Source organism: Geotrypetes seraphini, chromosome 2 (assembly GCF_902459505.1).
Source record: "Geotrypetes seraphini chromosome 2, aGeoSer1.1, whole genome shotgun sequence".
NCBI classification, from domain to species: domain Eukaryota; kingdom Metazoa; phylum Chordata; class Amphibia; order Gymnophiona; family Dermophiidae; genus Geotrypetes; species Geotrypetes seraphini.
In genome coordinates, this window is record NC_047085.1 from 507,099,363 (window position 1) to 507,115,586 (window position 16,224).

At 41.8% G+C, this 16,224-nt stretch overlaps 1 pseudogene; it reads left to right on the plus strand.

Moving 5' to 3' along the window:
- Positions 1–16,224, plus strand: part of LOC117354589 — an 80,504-nt pseudogene that overhangs the window by 21,227 nt on the left and 43,053 nt on the right.

Consider the following 16,224-nt stretch of genomic DNA (forward strand, 5'->3'; position numbering starts at 1 on the left):
CATTTGTCCCCCCGGTCTCTCCCGGGGGTGGATTCCCGATTCCCTCTCCTGAAACCGCTGCGCTGGGCGTGGTGGTGGTGGTGGAAGGAGCAGGGGCGGGCCCCACAGGTTTCTCCTTTCTTGCCCCTGGTGGGTAACGTAGACTTCCACCCGGGGATGGGTACCACGGGGTTTCAATTGTGGGACTCCCGAGGCTGTGTCAGCTTGCGACATCTCTCTGATGAAACCTCGGGGACTTTCCCCGCGTTTTCACTCCTCCAGACCCGATGGGATCTCCCGGCTTCGCATTTCTGGGCATACTTGCAAGTCAGACATTACTATTTTTCCCTTAATCGAAAGTGGGGAGAGACCTGGGCACTGGGAAAATTGGACTCTTACTTGGCACTCTTACCTTCTCAGACAAATACTTTATCCACTTGGTACAGGCTACTCAAAAATGCGCTTCCCCCCCTCTTATCTGCCTAGAATTGTGGCCCTGTGGTCTCGAGATTTAGCTTTTGATTACACCGAGACTCAATTTCTGGAACTTTTTACTAACCTTATTCAATTCACGGGATCAATGGACCTTAGGGAAATACAATTTAAGATATTACATCGGACTTACATCTCTAGGGCTCGAGGACATGCCATGGGTTTATGGGATGATGACATTTGCTCTCATTGTAAGAGAGCGAGGGGCACCCTACTGCACATGTTTTTGGAGTGCCCTCATGCAGCCCTATGGCTCCAGGTTCTCCCTTTTCTTGAGGGCATCATCGGCCGGACCATTCCCCGGTCTTATGGCCTCTTATTGTTGGGTGACATGGAGGACGTATCCGCCGCAGGCTTTACCAAACTATATCAGAAGTTTTTGTACACTGCACTCTTAATGGTGAAGAAGCTGTTGCTTTTACATTGGGTGGGGCCCGAGTCCGCATCCTTCACCCAATGGCTCCACCGCATGCGGGAGCTCGCTGCTTTTGAAGTTCAATCCCATACGACATCTATTGGACGAGATAGGGTAGTATATGTTTCCCTGTGGAGAGCATTTCAAGTTGTGGCTGACTCCGCAGCTCCCAGAGCCCTGCCTTAAATATGGTCCCCTTTTTAGGTATGGGCGGCTCCTTGATTGGGGCCTGCTTTGGCCTACTTGCCTGTGACTCTCGAGATCGGTTGATTGTGGTATGTCTGTGGAGTGCTAGGAGGGTGGCTGTTGTGAAATGTGTGGATTGTTTGTGCTGGATAGTTATGTCTGTTGGATGGCTGGGTGAGTGAGGGGTGAGGGGTTTCTAATGATGACAAAAATGTTTTTGCAGTCTTTATTATCTTGAGGAGGGTCCTTTCGGGGGCGCCTTTTGAGACTCACTTTGACGAGATTCTTCCTTTTCATTCCATCGATTGTATGTTCCTTCATGACGGACGTTATGAATACACCTCCTCTGCTATGAAGCTTCTGTATTTCCTACTGTTTTGCTTTGTTGTTATATCTGTTATGTGGTCGTCTGCCAGACCACGGTTGTGTGTATTTGACTGCTTTTACAATAAAAATTATATTAAAAAAAAAAAAAAAAAGAGATTTTCTTGATAAGTGCAATTTTGATTCCTACAGTTGATTATTGTAACGCTGTTTACTTCGGTTTACCGAAAAATTAAATTTGAGCATTACAATTGATAACAGAATGCAGCGGCCCACTTAATTGAGGAGGCTTCAAGATTAATTAATTAAGCTTAATTAAGCTTCACTTGTTACCAGTAGCTGCTCGAATTGAGTTTAAAGTACTTTGTACGATTTCAAGCTAAGACAGAGTAAATAGTCATTAGAGATAAGTAATCTTCTTCGTCAATATTTGCTCAGTCGTACATTGCGCTCCAGTGAACAGCAGTGCTTTGAGGTCCCACCTTTGAGGAGACTAGTGTGTCACTAATTGCTCTGATTGCTAGGCAGGGCGCCCAGTGGTGGAACGCCTTGCCGCTTGAAGTTAAAGAGGCACCATCTTTATTAAATATTCCGAAATTAATCAAAACAGTATTGTTTGAATGATATTATTCATGCAAGTGAGTATGATGAATATGAGGTATTGCCAGTTCTTATGTCCTCCTCCCCTACTTAGACTACTGTAATTCCCTCTACTGCCGCATCACAGAGAAAGACTATAAGAAACTGCAACTACTCAAAAACACAGTAGCAAGGCTGATCCTGCACAAGACAAAATATGAGAGGGCAAGTCCACTACTTAAGGAATTACACTGACTGCCAGTCAAGGGCAGGGTTCATTTCAAAATTGCATGTATTGTCGATTGTTTAACAAATTCTAAATTCCCAACCTACTTCATCCTCTCTACGGCCCTCTTCTCTACCTCGCCACCATCCCAATTCAAGATTTGAGACTAACTTATACTCTCTTTCCACCTTGTATCCCATGTACTGACAAAATGTATCTTTATTGTAAACCGCTTTGAACTTCACGGTATAGCGGTATATAAGAAATAAAATTATTATTATTATTAAAGCTATACGGTATACGGAGAAAACTTAGCTTGGCTCATTTCTGCTCGCCAGGTCACACAGTCCTTCAGTTATTCGAGCACAATTCAACGCTGCAAGCTACCACTTCCTTCCCCGCGCCAGTACAGAGGAAAGCTCTTTTCGAGACCACTTTTGAGTTCCAAAGACCCAAAATCTGGAACAAACTCCCTGGAATGAACTCCCAAGCAGCTTACGCCAACTTCCCACATACTTCCAATTCAGGAAGGCACTGAAGACGCATTTATTATCTTTACTGCACTGACTTACAATAACGTACCCATCTGTGTGAAGTCTATACCTCTGAATCAATTCTAATATAATGCAAGCCCCAATGATTCCTAGCCAACATTTGCAGGATACAAGAATAAGTATGGTTTGGTATTTCAGTATTATAGGTTATTTGAGATGTTATTGGATTGTAATTGTCTATATCTGCATTATGAATGTTTCTCTGTAACTCGCCGAAAATTGCAGGATGTGCGAGCAAGAAATATTTAAAATAAATAAATATTATGAAGATAGAAAAAGATATATTTATGTAGCCAGCTGTAAATAATAAATTAATAATTATTCACAACTAGTACATACCGTATTTTTCTCTCCATAAGACACAGCTGACCATAAGACGCACCCACCTGTAGAGGAGGAAAAACTAAGAAAAAAAATTCTGAACCAAATAGTGTGCCCTGTACCCTGTCCCCCCTCTGGTGGTCTAGTAGTAGGCTGGGACAGGGTACAGGTCACGTCTAGTGGTGGGCACGTCTAATGGTAGGCACGTCTAGTGGCAGCCAGCTAGTCCCCAGCCCTTGCCAAGCCAGCCCACCCACCCCAAGCCAGCCAGCCCTCAGTCAACCCAGCCAGCCCCCAGTCAAACCAGCCAGCCAGTCCCAAGCCAGCCAGCCCAAAGGCAGACAGGCACCCCCTCCCCCGTACCTTTTTTTGGCATCCTGGTGGTCCAGCGTGCTTTCCTCGCTCCTGCCTGGTTTCCCTGCTCTCTTCCGGCAGCGTTAGCGGCACAGCGGTGCACGAGGCAGGTGTGTGCTTTTTGCGTGCCTGCTTAGTCCCTCCCTGCACTCCGAATGGCTGCCTATCAAATTCTATTGCCTACTATTCAAGGCTATTAATGTAGAAAGCCCAACCTACTGGAATAACCGACTAACTCAATCCTCCTCAACCAGGCAAAGGAGAACCCACTCACTATTCACACACCCACTATCCAAAAATGTCAAACGAAAAAACTATATGACAACCTAATAGCCACCAAAGCAGCTAAACTGGTCAGACAAATCACCATTCTGCTGTCCTCGACCACAGACTATAAAACCTTCAAGAAAGAAACTAAAACCCTACTCTTCAAAAAATACATAAAATCTATTTAACACGACCACTTCCTACCCAAACCCCACCTACCCAAATATGCTTCTAATTACCCAACATTTATCACCTTAAGATCTCGACAACTCATTGGTAATCCTTATGTAACTCTTATGACATTAATTAGCATTCCCTAGTAGATAGGTGAGGCATATCAAAAGATCCCTAAATGTCCCTAAAATAAGAACCTCAAGATTATTTTCCCTATACCCAGAAGTGCCGGGCATAGTAATCTAGAATTAAATGCATTAAGATGAAGAAGGAATGTCCAGTGCAAACCCAAAAAGCCCAAATATATGTATAATATGTACAGTTAACTCATGTGAAGGTGATACAAGCAATGAATATGCACAAGACAGATTTTGTCTTCTTTGAGTGTGGTGCAAGGGCCAAGTTCTCAAATTAAATTTAAATCGTTAAAAGAACTTGTGATGTGTCAGCAAATAATCAAAAATATAAATCACTGCCACATGTGGGACAGGCCTATTACCTGCGGCAGGTGTTACAGTACATAAAAATATGGGATAAACAAATAGTTCTTTTCCGAGAACAATGCATGAGACAATAATAAAGAAATAATACAACAGCTAACAGAATATCATAATGGGCCTATTAGATTACGTAATAACACATAATTATATTTCAGAAGTACAATTCAAAGAAGGTAAATTAAGGTATAATGGCAATAAATGTAGAGGATCCTCTGAAGATCTGCAGCGCTACTATAAATAGCTTGCATGGTGTAGGTGTATTTTTTTTTTCTTTTTTTGCAGAAAGATAATCATAACCCAAGTGTTTCTAAACCATAGTTCAGGTTTGTTAAATTAAAAAAAAAAAAAAGGAAAAGCACAACAGTTGCACACTTAAGAGAAAAATGTGAAAATCTAGATAAATTACATACCTAACATTAACACTGAAGTAAAGGCTGCTTTGTTTACCTCATTGGAATAACTACAAGACGGCATTGTATCTTCCAAAACAGACAATATTCGTTTATTGTTAGTATAAAAACTTACAGTATTACAGCAGCAGAGACATATCAGAAAAATGTATTGTCAGTTCAGAATATGCAATGGAGAGAAGAACTTGCATCCATATGCTTAGCAGGGGGCTAGCAGATCCCTGTAGCATAAGTAAGTGAATCTCTCTGGCTTTACCTAGAATGCACATGTTTTTTATACAGAGCAATTCTTCCTTTATTCCAAAAAGTACATCCCCGAATTCTGGTTATGTAATTCCCTATTGGTACATAAAATAATGTATACGTAACTCCTCCTCTCAGTCCACGCCTCTCTCACCTCCACCCCCCTCCCCAGTAGGGGGGGAGGGCCTTGCAGAAACAGAGAACTCTTGGTGAACTTTCTTTCTCCAGCGCTGAGAGCTGTAGATGCTAATTAGTGGTTTTACAATTCTGTGCATCTTCAGGATAGTGTCCTTGTATGCTGAAAGTTGGCAAAGGTGACCTTTCAACAATCCAGCTGCTTGGTTCAGAGACAGGGAGCAAATGTTTTGGTACCAAGTTCTTTCATCTCGCTACACCCACATCGTCCTGCAGGGATCCTTGCTCATTATAAAAGTTTTATGGCTTTCCAGGGTGCCTGGCATATGAAGTCATACAGCACTGATAACAGTTCAGCAGAATCTTGGAGAAATATCCTCCCAGCAGGGAACGGAGACAAAAACGTTAGCATTGCAAAGGCTGCAGGTGTTTACAGACAGCAAGGTACAGGCTGGGCCTGGCTATGGGAAAATATAGGTCTGTAGTGTCCAGCATATACAAGTGAAAATATAGGTCTGTAGTGTCCAGCATACACAAGTGAAGCCAGTATGTCCAGTTGAATCATCTGTATGTCCAGGTTATCTATGTCAACACCTAAACAAAGTAAAACCTTTGGACAATAAAGCATCATAGAACATATGAAAACAAGTGTAAAGGAAGGTGTGGACAGGCTGGTAACTTGTGCAAACTCTTCTGACAGTAGATTCTCAACAGTCTCAATGCTTCTCAAATTATCAACCATAGGAATGAACACGATTAAAATCAGTAGTTTACCACAGTTATTATCTTGATGTCTTGTGAAGCTTTAAAAGTAAGTGTATATCCTTTAGATTGGAGTTACAAAAGGTCAGAGAAATATGACTGTCCATTGATTTCATGTATGCAGTCTGGATAAGTCCCCTGTCTGCCTATTGCAAGCTGCAGTCTTCAGCTTCTACCATCTACAATATAATCAGAGACAAAACCACATAAATACAATTCCCAAATGACCAAAAGGTAAGGGGCATTCATCTTCCAGGGATACTGTAAAATTGAGTCATAGTAGTTCTAGGCAGTACAGCTGGCACATATTGCTGTCTGATACTCAGACTCCAATGGCATAACGTTTATATAAAGCCAGCATTTTTCTTTATGAAACAGCAATTCGTTCTTCCATTACCAAATTACCAATATACAATTAAAATCCAAATTTTAATTTGTGCCCATTCAATGAGGAGTCTATTTATTCTTGTAAGAACATGATTCAGAAATAGCTTACCTTAATTGTGATTATCTTGGAAGGCTTTCCATATCTGGGGATAGTTCATTCAGTGACATTGTAATCACTTACCCGCTATTTTCTGTAAATCATTTTTCTTTTCACAAATAAAAGACATGAAATACAACAGCTATTAAATTGTAAGTTCATTAATATTTAAAGGAGAATAGTAGACTTTCCATTTACATGAATAAACGACTATTACTGTAAAGGTTCCTATAACTTAGCACTCTTCTTAGTGACAGCTCTGCAATGCAGTTAATAATTGTCAGCATGATCTGTTGGCTTAACCAGAGTGAGCAAACGCTATTGAAGGTTACATCCTTCATACCTAATCTTGGACAAACCTAGATAACATCAAAGTTATCAGTATTGAAGAGTCGCAACCGAAAGACCTGGGCTGAAGCCTGTCAACAGCTTGATAAGATGTGCAATGGTCAGGTAGTTGGGGAAGAAAATGACCCTTGCCACAGTGTCAGCATGAATCTAGAAATTTAACAGTGACTCCAATTTATGAGGGATAATTAACACCCCACATCTTAGTCACCAGTATTTCAACCCATATACAAAAATATAATTTGCTGAACCAAGTCTCAAATTTATAAAGTTAAGAGGTTAAAATCCTTATCCTCTCTCTAGAGCTTCTGACCAACTCCTGTGCTAATTTCTCCTCAGACCCATCTTATCAGTCACACAAGAAAAACACACATTCAGGCAGGCAGACAGGCCTGTCTTTCTTATACACAGAAGTGGTCTCTAAATCCACTCGGTATTTTATTATTTCTCTGTTCTATTAAGCTAATTCCTGCACCTATAAACCTTAACCTCATCTCCTGCTTCCACATACGTGTTTGTAGAATTAAGTTTCAAAATAATAATGGTAGGAGCTGCATACGATTGTAGTGATTGACTATGATTAAGAACAGGCACAATGAACGGAAATTTTTCTTTATCATCTGGATGTAGAGGAATGGTAAAAAAAAAACCCTCTTTAAGGTCTATTACCAAAACCTCCCATTTTATCGGGATTATGTTACTGCAGCTGCTAAAATGCCCATTTAGTAAGTTTAAATGCCAATACCAGCACAGGCTCGCAGCATATTGACTAATGCAATATCTGTCCTGTTTCCTAAGCCCTGTAATGCTTCATGACAATCCAAATTAGCATTGTCTTTGGCTAGTTTCATCATTAAATCACTTTGAGCCTCCTTATTATCTACTTGTCTAATAGTGGAGAAATTTCCTGTTCCATATAACTGATCTGGGGTATAAAGCCCTCCAGATTGTAAAGCTCTCCGTTGAGCCTCCCATTGGTACTCACTATCCCACATAACATATTGACCCATAGTCAATACCATGCGCATAATGTCTTTCCAATCTTGTGGTAATAAGGTATGCGCCCTAGCCAGGGTTTAAAATAACCCGGCTGTGAAATTACTTCTTAAACCTGTCTCTGAAATAGATTTATGAATTTCTCGCAATATTGCAAAGGATAATGGTAAGTGCGCTAATGTTTCTTTCTTTTTTGCACTTAAAGGTACTGGAGTTAACTGTGCGGGAAGTATGATTTTTGGATATATGTTCTGACTGGAATAGTCAGGGGGGAAATGGTTAATGAGACTGTTGACACCTTGGACAACGCCTCAGTCCCAACCTTTTCCAAGGAATACTTACACTTCTGCCATACGATTATGATGGCTGCTGATGCCCTAGGCTCAGCATACAAAACTTTCCCGACTCTTATCCAATCTTCTGTTTTTAGGGATCCTTTTTCTGGATACCGGGAGCAGTGAATCAGAGGCCTCTCTATCTGTATGTCTCAGAATATACTTCAATTCTTTCACATGAGCACGCTGTAAATCTGACAGAGAATTTCCCATACTTACTCGAGAGGATCCCGGAGAATGCAGTGCACCTAGTCTTATCGTAAGATGGAGCAAGCAAGGCGTAGGGTCCCTGTTCCTGGCGCCACTGTAGGAATGGAAATCAGCAAACACACACACACGATACAAGCCAGGAAGGAGGCGTTGCCAGTGGCTAGCTCCGAGTCCCTTTTATTATGCTTCTAAGCTAATGACACCATAGTAACTCCCTCGTTTACACATCTAATGATTGGTGGATACAAAGGTACATGCTTTTACATTGGTGGAAACACAGGTACATGCTTTTACATCGTGATCACCGTCCCTTTACCTCGTGCTTTACCTCGTGATCACCCTCCAACTCAGCACTTAGACAATACCTGTGTTTTTGCACGTCCTCAAAGCCTGTCAGCTGATGTCCTTTCCAAATATGGACAGCTTAAATAAGATAAGGGTTAATGTGTGACAGGTAAGGGGGAGAGAGGGAATGATTCATTATTCATTCACAGGGGCTTAGATTCTTTCACAGGGCCTTAGATCAGTGTGCAGACCTTGCCTGTGTGCTGACCTTGCCCTGGTTCAGAACTGCATCCCTTCACAAATGCAAAGTGATTGCGCATTGGGAAGAATAAACCAAATTCCAGTTACCGAATGCTAGGGTTCACCTTGGGGGTTAGCGCCCAAGAAAAGGATCTGGATGTCAATGTAGACAATACGATGAAACCTTCCATCCAGTATGGGATGGTGGCCAAAAATGCAAACAAGATTCTAGGAATTATTAAAAAAGGGATGATTAACAAGACTAAAGATATTATAATGCTGCTGTATCGCTCCATGGTGCGACCTCACCTGGAGTATTGCGTTCAATTCTGGTCTCCTTATCTCAAGAAAATATAGTGGCACTAAAAAGGTTCAAAGAAGAGTGAGCAACTTGGTAAAAGGGATGGAACTCCTCTCGTATGAGGAAAGATTAAAAAGGTTTGGACTCTTCAGCTTGGAAAAGAGATAATTGAGGGGAGGTATGATTCATGTCTACAAAATCCTGAGTGGAGTAGAACGGGTACAAGTGGATCGATTTTTCACGCCTTCAAAAATGGAAAAGACTAAGGCAGTGTTCTTCAATCTTTTTACACCTATGGACTTGCAGAAATAAAATAATTATTTTGTGGACCGGCAGTTGAAGAACACTGGGCTAAGTCGTGGCCAGACCCCGCCCCTCTCTGCCCCACCCCCATAACAGTACTAATTGTAACACTATTTTTTCAATTCATTTTGCATATATACACACAATATAATCTCATTAACTCATAATGGTTAACCACAAAATTAAACTACACAAAGCACACTGTATGCTTCTCAACATTCATTCCTACCAGAGCACAGATAACCCCTATGCAAATACAGGACCAAAAACTAAAAATACTAATATATACAAACAAACCCCTAACATTCAAGACTCTGTATGTTGTACAACCCCAGAGAAAAAGAAACAAATGCATTTCTTCCTGAACAGTCTAAAATACAGACTGCAGATGTAAACTCTCAAAATTGACACTATTCAATCACTAAATTCACAAATAAAGTCATTCCCCCTACCTTTGTTGCTTCCCTCCCTCCATATAGCAAAATATATTATCTTACCACCAGGCTGGATATGTAAGTTAACAAGAGACAAAATGACCCAGGGCCAGCAAAGGAACATCAGCTTCAAGTTAGTCAATAAAATCAAATCATATCATTCTGTCTCCTGTTGCCATTTCTGTAGCAAATAACGTTTACTTTCCTACCATCATTCCGTTTCTTCTCACCATTTCAATTTCTTGGAACACACCTATTTTGGGATCTATTAACCGCCTTCCTACAAAAAAGTCCTATAAAACTTTGACAGTTAAGTATAAACTAACTTGAGTAGGAAACCCACAGGTACTTTAGCGGCAATCCTCCTACAATGTGCTGCCCAAGCCTCAAAGGCCGTACTCGCCACACCACTTCCGTGTTTACAATCCTGTCCTCTTCCTTCCAGTTCCCATCCGCATTGTAATCCCCCAGCATCAGCCAGTTACCAGTCAGCTCAACGCCTATTGGTCCGCAACACGGAAAACTCAGCTATCCCATAGGTCAGCATTCGGTTTTCAAAGATCCCCGGGAGATAATTGGCCAACATGCCCTGTCAATCAAGTCACAATACATTCCGTCTGTTCTATGAATCATAACGTCTTGGGCCCGATGCACGTGTTAGCCCTGGAGACCGGCAGGAAATTTCTACGCACTGGTCCGCGGGCTGGGGGCTAAAGAACACAGGACTAAGGGACACTCAGTGAGTTACAGGAAAATACTTTGAAATACTTTTAAAACCAATAGGAGAAAATATATTTTCACTCAGGTCCAGATTCTCAAAACTTTAATGCCCTTGCTAAACTGTTTACCGACGGATTAGCCTGTATGCATTTTAGCAGTAGATCAAAACGTTTTATCTCTGTCAAGAGTAAGCTTTCTAGCAGTCTCCAACAAAGACATGCAAAGGGGATTCTTAAAAAATACCAAGCCATTTTGCGGCAAAAATAAGCAACTGGTCTAGCGGTGCCAGTCAGTGTCAGAGACTGCTAGAAAGCCTGTGTTGTGATGCAATGAGAGAGATGACCATTCTCTCTCCCACTGCATCACAACACCCCTCCACTGCAGTGGCAGTGAACATCCCCCCCTTATAGCGGGAGAGATGCCCACTCTCCCCGCTGCTAAGACATCTCACAGTGAGAGATGCCCACTCTCCCCGCTGCCATGCCTACCACTGGCTCTGATGCCCACTCGCCCGCCACCCCTTCCCACTTACCTCCACATAGATGCACGGAGGATGGACTCCCTCCTCCCAGCAGGCCTGCCTGTGTCGTCCAAAATGGTCCTTCTCCTCCCCGGTGCATTTTGGGATGCACTGGAGAGGGGACTGAGGCTCTGATTGGCTCAAGTTGTATGAAGCCCCTCCCATGGACAACTTGGGCCAATCAGAGCCTCCGGCCCCATGGGAAGGGCTTTATACACTTGGGCCAATCAGAGCCTCAAGCCCCTCCCCGGTTCATCCCAAGATGCACCAGGAAGGGGAAGGCCCATTTTAGACGATGCAGGCAGGCCAGCAGGGAGGAGGAAGTCTGCCCTCTATGTATCTATGTGGAGTTAAGGGGATGGCGTGTTGTAGGGGCTTTTTAAACGCATATTGTTTTCGCTAGTGCCCATCATTGTCACCAGTGATGGGCATGTACACATTTAGCGAATCTTCGCTGTTGTCCACCGACCGCATCTGCATGTGTAATTTTTGTTTTTTGTTTTTTTAATGTCTCACTTTTTTCAATTCATATCAAAATGGCTGCGTTAGCAGACCGTTGCTTTTTAACGCGGTTTTTTGAGAAGCCTGGCCTCATAGAATAGTTAAGCTCCGGAACGGATTGCCAGAGGTTGTGTTAAAAGTGGACAGCGTCCGTAGTCTGTTATTGAGAAAAACATGGGGGAAGTTTTGGCCAGGTACTAGTGACCTGGTTTGGCCACTGGTCTGACCCAGTAAGGCTATTCTTATGTTATGCAGAAAATAAATGCAAGTAATACACGTATATTAAAAATGCATAAGAACATAAGAATAACCTGAGTGGGTCAGACCAAAGGTCCATCAAACTCAGTAGCCCGTCCTCACGGTGGCCAATCCAGGTCACTAGTAGCTGGCCAAACCCCAAAGAGTAGCAACATTCCATGCTACCAATCCAGGGCAAGCAGAGGTTTTCCCCCTTGTCTCTCAAATGACATCTTCTCCGCTCTGCAACAAACAATGAACTGATGGTGCCGTGAGCTGGCAGTGGGTGGGAAGGCACCTGTGTATGCATGGCACGGGTAGTCTTTTGCTTTCTTAAAGTGACAGTTCACTTTGAAGGTCCATGTCGCGTTCCATGGATGATGTCACCCACATGTGAGAATATCTGCCTGCTTGTCCTAGGATATTATAATATATTCTCTTTCTTCAGGGATCTTCTCTATGATTCTATACAGTATGCCATATGTTAATTGTCACTCTGGCGTGTAAGTTTCATGCTAAAATGGCAGTTACATGCCACAGTGGAGGTGACATGGCAGGAGTCCTTGTAAATGCTCTTAAGTGCTATTCCTTAAGTTAATGCCTGAGAGCTATTCCACATAGGTAGGAGGGGATGTTGTGCAAATAGGTGGGAACAAGTGGATTATATGCGATTCCTATACCTATATGCAAAACCTATAGATTACTGTCAGAGCACTCAGAGTTTTACATAATTGACTCCTTTAACTCTCAACACTGCCATTTCCAAGGAGCATCTCACAAACTTGCACTGTGTGGACATATATGCTTGAAAAAAATGGTTTACAAATAGGAAACTGACTAATTCTCAATCCATACATGGTAACACCTGGTGTGATACAACCTATCTTTCTCTCATTATGTACAGGTTTTATCGTATAAAGCACTGCTATTTTCTAACTCATGAGAAATACCTTCTGTTTATATCCAACAGATCATAAGATCCAACACACATGGAAGAAAATAAAGAATCAAGGAGAAAATCCGATAAAAATGGAACAAATCCAAACACAGTCAGAAAATGTCAGTATGAATGTTTTCCAGAGACCTGAGAATATTAATGCAAATAATTGCAAGCAAGAATCAAAGAAACAGAGACACCCTGAAGGAGACACAACGGATGGAGTCATTAAGTGTGAGAGAAATGACAGAAAGCTCAGTAACATCCCTGAGGACAAGAAACACCTAGCAAAGAGACCCTTCCAAATTAATAATAGTGATAAAGTAACTTCTATTTTCCTCCAGGGCAAGAGTAAAGGAGAAAAACACCAGAAAGAACTCAGTATGCACAAAAGGGATCATAAAAATGAGAAAATATTTACATGTACTGAGTGTAATAAAAGTTTCACTTTCCTTAGAGGTCTACAAATTCACCAGAGGAACCACACAGGAGATAAACCATATAAATGTACTGTGTGTAATAAAAGCTTCACTCAGCATTCACATCTAAAAATTCACCAGAGTATCCACACAGGAGATAAACAATATAAATGTACTGTGTGTAATAAAAGCTTCACTCAGCTTTCAGATCTAAAAAGACACCAGAGGATCCACACAGGAGATAAACCATATAAATGTACTGTGTGTAATAAAAGCTTCACTCGGCTTTCAGATCTAAAAGTACACCAGAGGATCCACACAGGAGCTAAACCATATAAATGTACTGTGTGTAATAAAAGCTTCACTCAGCATTCACATCTTAAAATTCACCAGTGGATCCACACAGGAGACAAACCAAATAAATGTACTGTGTGTAATAAAAGCTTCCCTCGGCTTTCAGATCTAAAAATTCACCAGTGGATCCACACAGGAGACAAACCAAATAAATGTACTGTGTGTAATAAAAGCTTCCCTCGGCTTTCAGATCTAAAAATTCACCAGAGGATCCACACAGGAGATAAACCATATAAATGTACTTTGTGTAATAAAAGCTTCACTCGGCTTTCACATCTAAAAATTCACCAGAGGATCCACACAGGAGATAAACCATATAAATGTACTTTGTGTAATAAAAGCTTTGCTCAGCTTTCAAATGTAAAAGCACATCAGAGGATCCACACAGGAGACAAACCATTTACATGTACTGAACCACATAAATGTACTGTGTGTAATAAAAGCTTCACTCAGCTTTCATATCTAAAAGTACACCAGAGGATCCACACAGGAGATAAACCATATAAATGTACTGTGTGTAATAAAAGCTTCCCTCAGCCTTCACATCTAAAATCACACCAGAGGATCCACACATGAGACAAGCCGTTTACATGTATTGAACCGTATAAAGGTACTGTGTGTTATAAAAGCTTCACTCAGTTTTCAGAACTAAAAATTCACCAGAGGATCCACACAGGAGATAAACCATATAAATGTACTTTGTGTAATAAAAGCTTCACTCAGCTTTCAATTCTAAAAGTACACCAGAGGATCCATACAGGAGATAAATCATATAAATGTACTTTGTGTAATAAAAGCTTCACTCAACTTTCAAATCTAAAAAAAACCTCAGCGGATCCATAGAAGAAACTTATCAAATATCTGTACTGAGTGTAATAGAAGCTTAAATCAACATTCAATCTAAAAATTTACTTCATGGAATAAGCCAGTGGCTGTGAATCAACAGGTTCTTTCTGCACTCTCAAATAGCTTTGGTATTGTAGACTCGCTCTTGTCTGTGCTGCCTTAAATCCATAAATTGTGTCTAGATTTCACAGGAGGTTGTTGTAAGAGCGGATAGCGTAACTGGTTTTTAGAAAGGTTTGGACAATTTCCTGGAGGGGGAAGCCACTGGTTGCCTTGAATCGGTAGCATGGAATGTTGCTACGCCTTGGTTTTTGGCCAAGTACTAGGGACCTGGTTTGGCCACAATGAGAATGGGCTTCTGGGCTTGATGGACCATTGGTCTGACCCAGTAGGGCTGTTCATATGCTCTTATTCTTTGTTTTATGCTATGTACATGCTACAATCTTGGCACCAGGGACTTTCTCTGTATCAGATTTACCTATGAAACACTGAATTCCTCATGTGCCTTCTGTCTCTCATCACTGAGAATATGATTCATCTATCTGCCACATGATAGTGAATGTCTGATTGGCTCTACCAATGTCAGTGTGGTATAAGTCCTCCAAGCAGAGAGGCAGTTTAAAGTGTAACATAGTAGATGATGGCAGATAAAGACCCGAATGGTCCATCCAGTCTGCCCAACCTGATTCAATTTAAAATATTTTTAATTTTTTCTTCTTAGCTATTTCTGGGCAAGAATCCAAAGCTTTACCCTGTACTGTGCTTGGGTTCCAACTGCTGAAATCTCTTTTAAGACTTACTCCAGCCCATCTGTACCCTCCCAGATATTGAAGCCCTCCACAGCCCATCCTCCACCAAACGGCCATATACAGACACAGACCGTGCAAGTCTGCCCAGTACTGGCATTAGTTCAATATTTAATATTATTTTCTGATTCTAAATCCTCTGTGTTCATCCCACGCTTCTTTGAACTCAGTTACAGGTTTACTCTCCACCACCTCTCTCGGGAGCGCATTCCAAGCATCCACTACCCTCTCCGTAAAGTGGAATTTCCTAACATTGCCCCTGAATCTACCACCCCTCAACCTCAAATTATGTCCTCTGGTTTTACCATTGTCCTTTCTCCGGAAAAGATTTTGTTCTACGTTAATACCCTTCAAGTATTTGAACGTCTGAATCATATCTCCCCTGTCTCTCCTTTCCTCTAGGGTATACATATTCAGGGCTTCCAGTCTCTCCTCATACGTCTTCTGGCGCAAGCCTCCTATTGTTTTCGTCGCCCTCCTCCAGACCGCCTCAAGTCTTCTTACGTCCTTCGCCAGATACAGTCTCCAAAACTGAACACAATATTCCAAGTGGGGCCTTACCAATGACTTGTACAGGGGCATCAACACCTTCTTCCTTCTACTGACTACGCCTCTCTTTATACAGCCCAGCATCCTTCTGGCAGCAGCCACTGCCTTGTCACACTGTTTTTTCGCCTTTAGATCTTCGGACACTATCACCCCAAGGTTCCTCTCCCCGTCCGTGCATATCAGCTTCTCTCCTCCCAACAAATACGATTCCTTCCTATTATTAATCCCTAAATGCATTACTCTGCATTTCTTTGCATTGAATTTTAGTTGCCAGGCATTAGACCATTCCTCTAACTTTTGCAGATCCTTTTTCATATTTTCCACTCCCTCTTCGCTGTCTACTCTGTTACAGATCTTGGTATCATCTGCAAAAAGGCACACTTTTCCTTTTAACCAATCAGCAATGTCACTCACAAACACATTGAACAGGATTGGCCCCAGCACCGATCCCTGAGGGACTCCACTACTTACCTTTCCT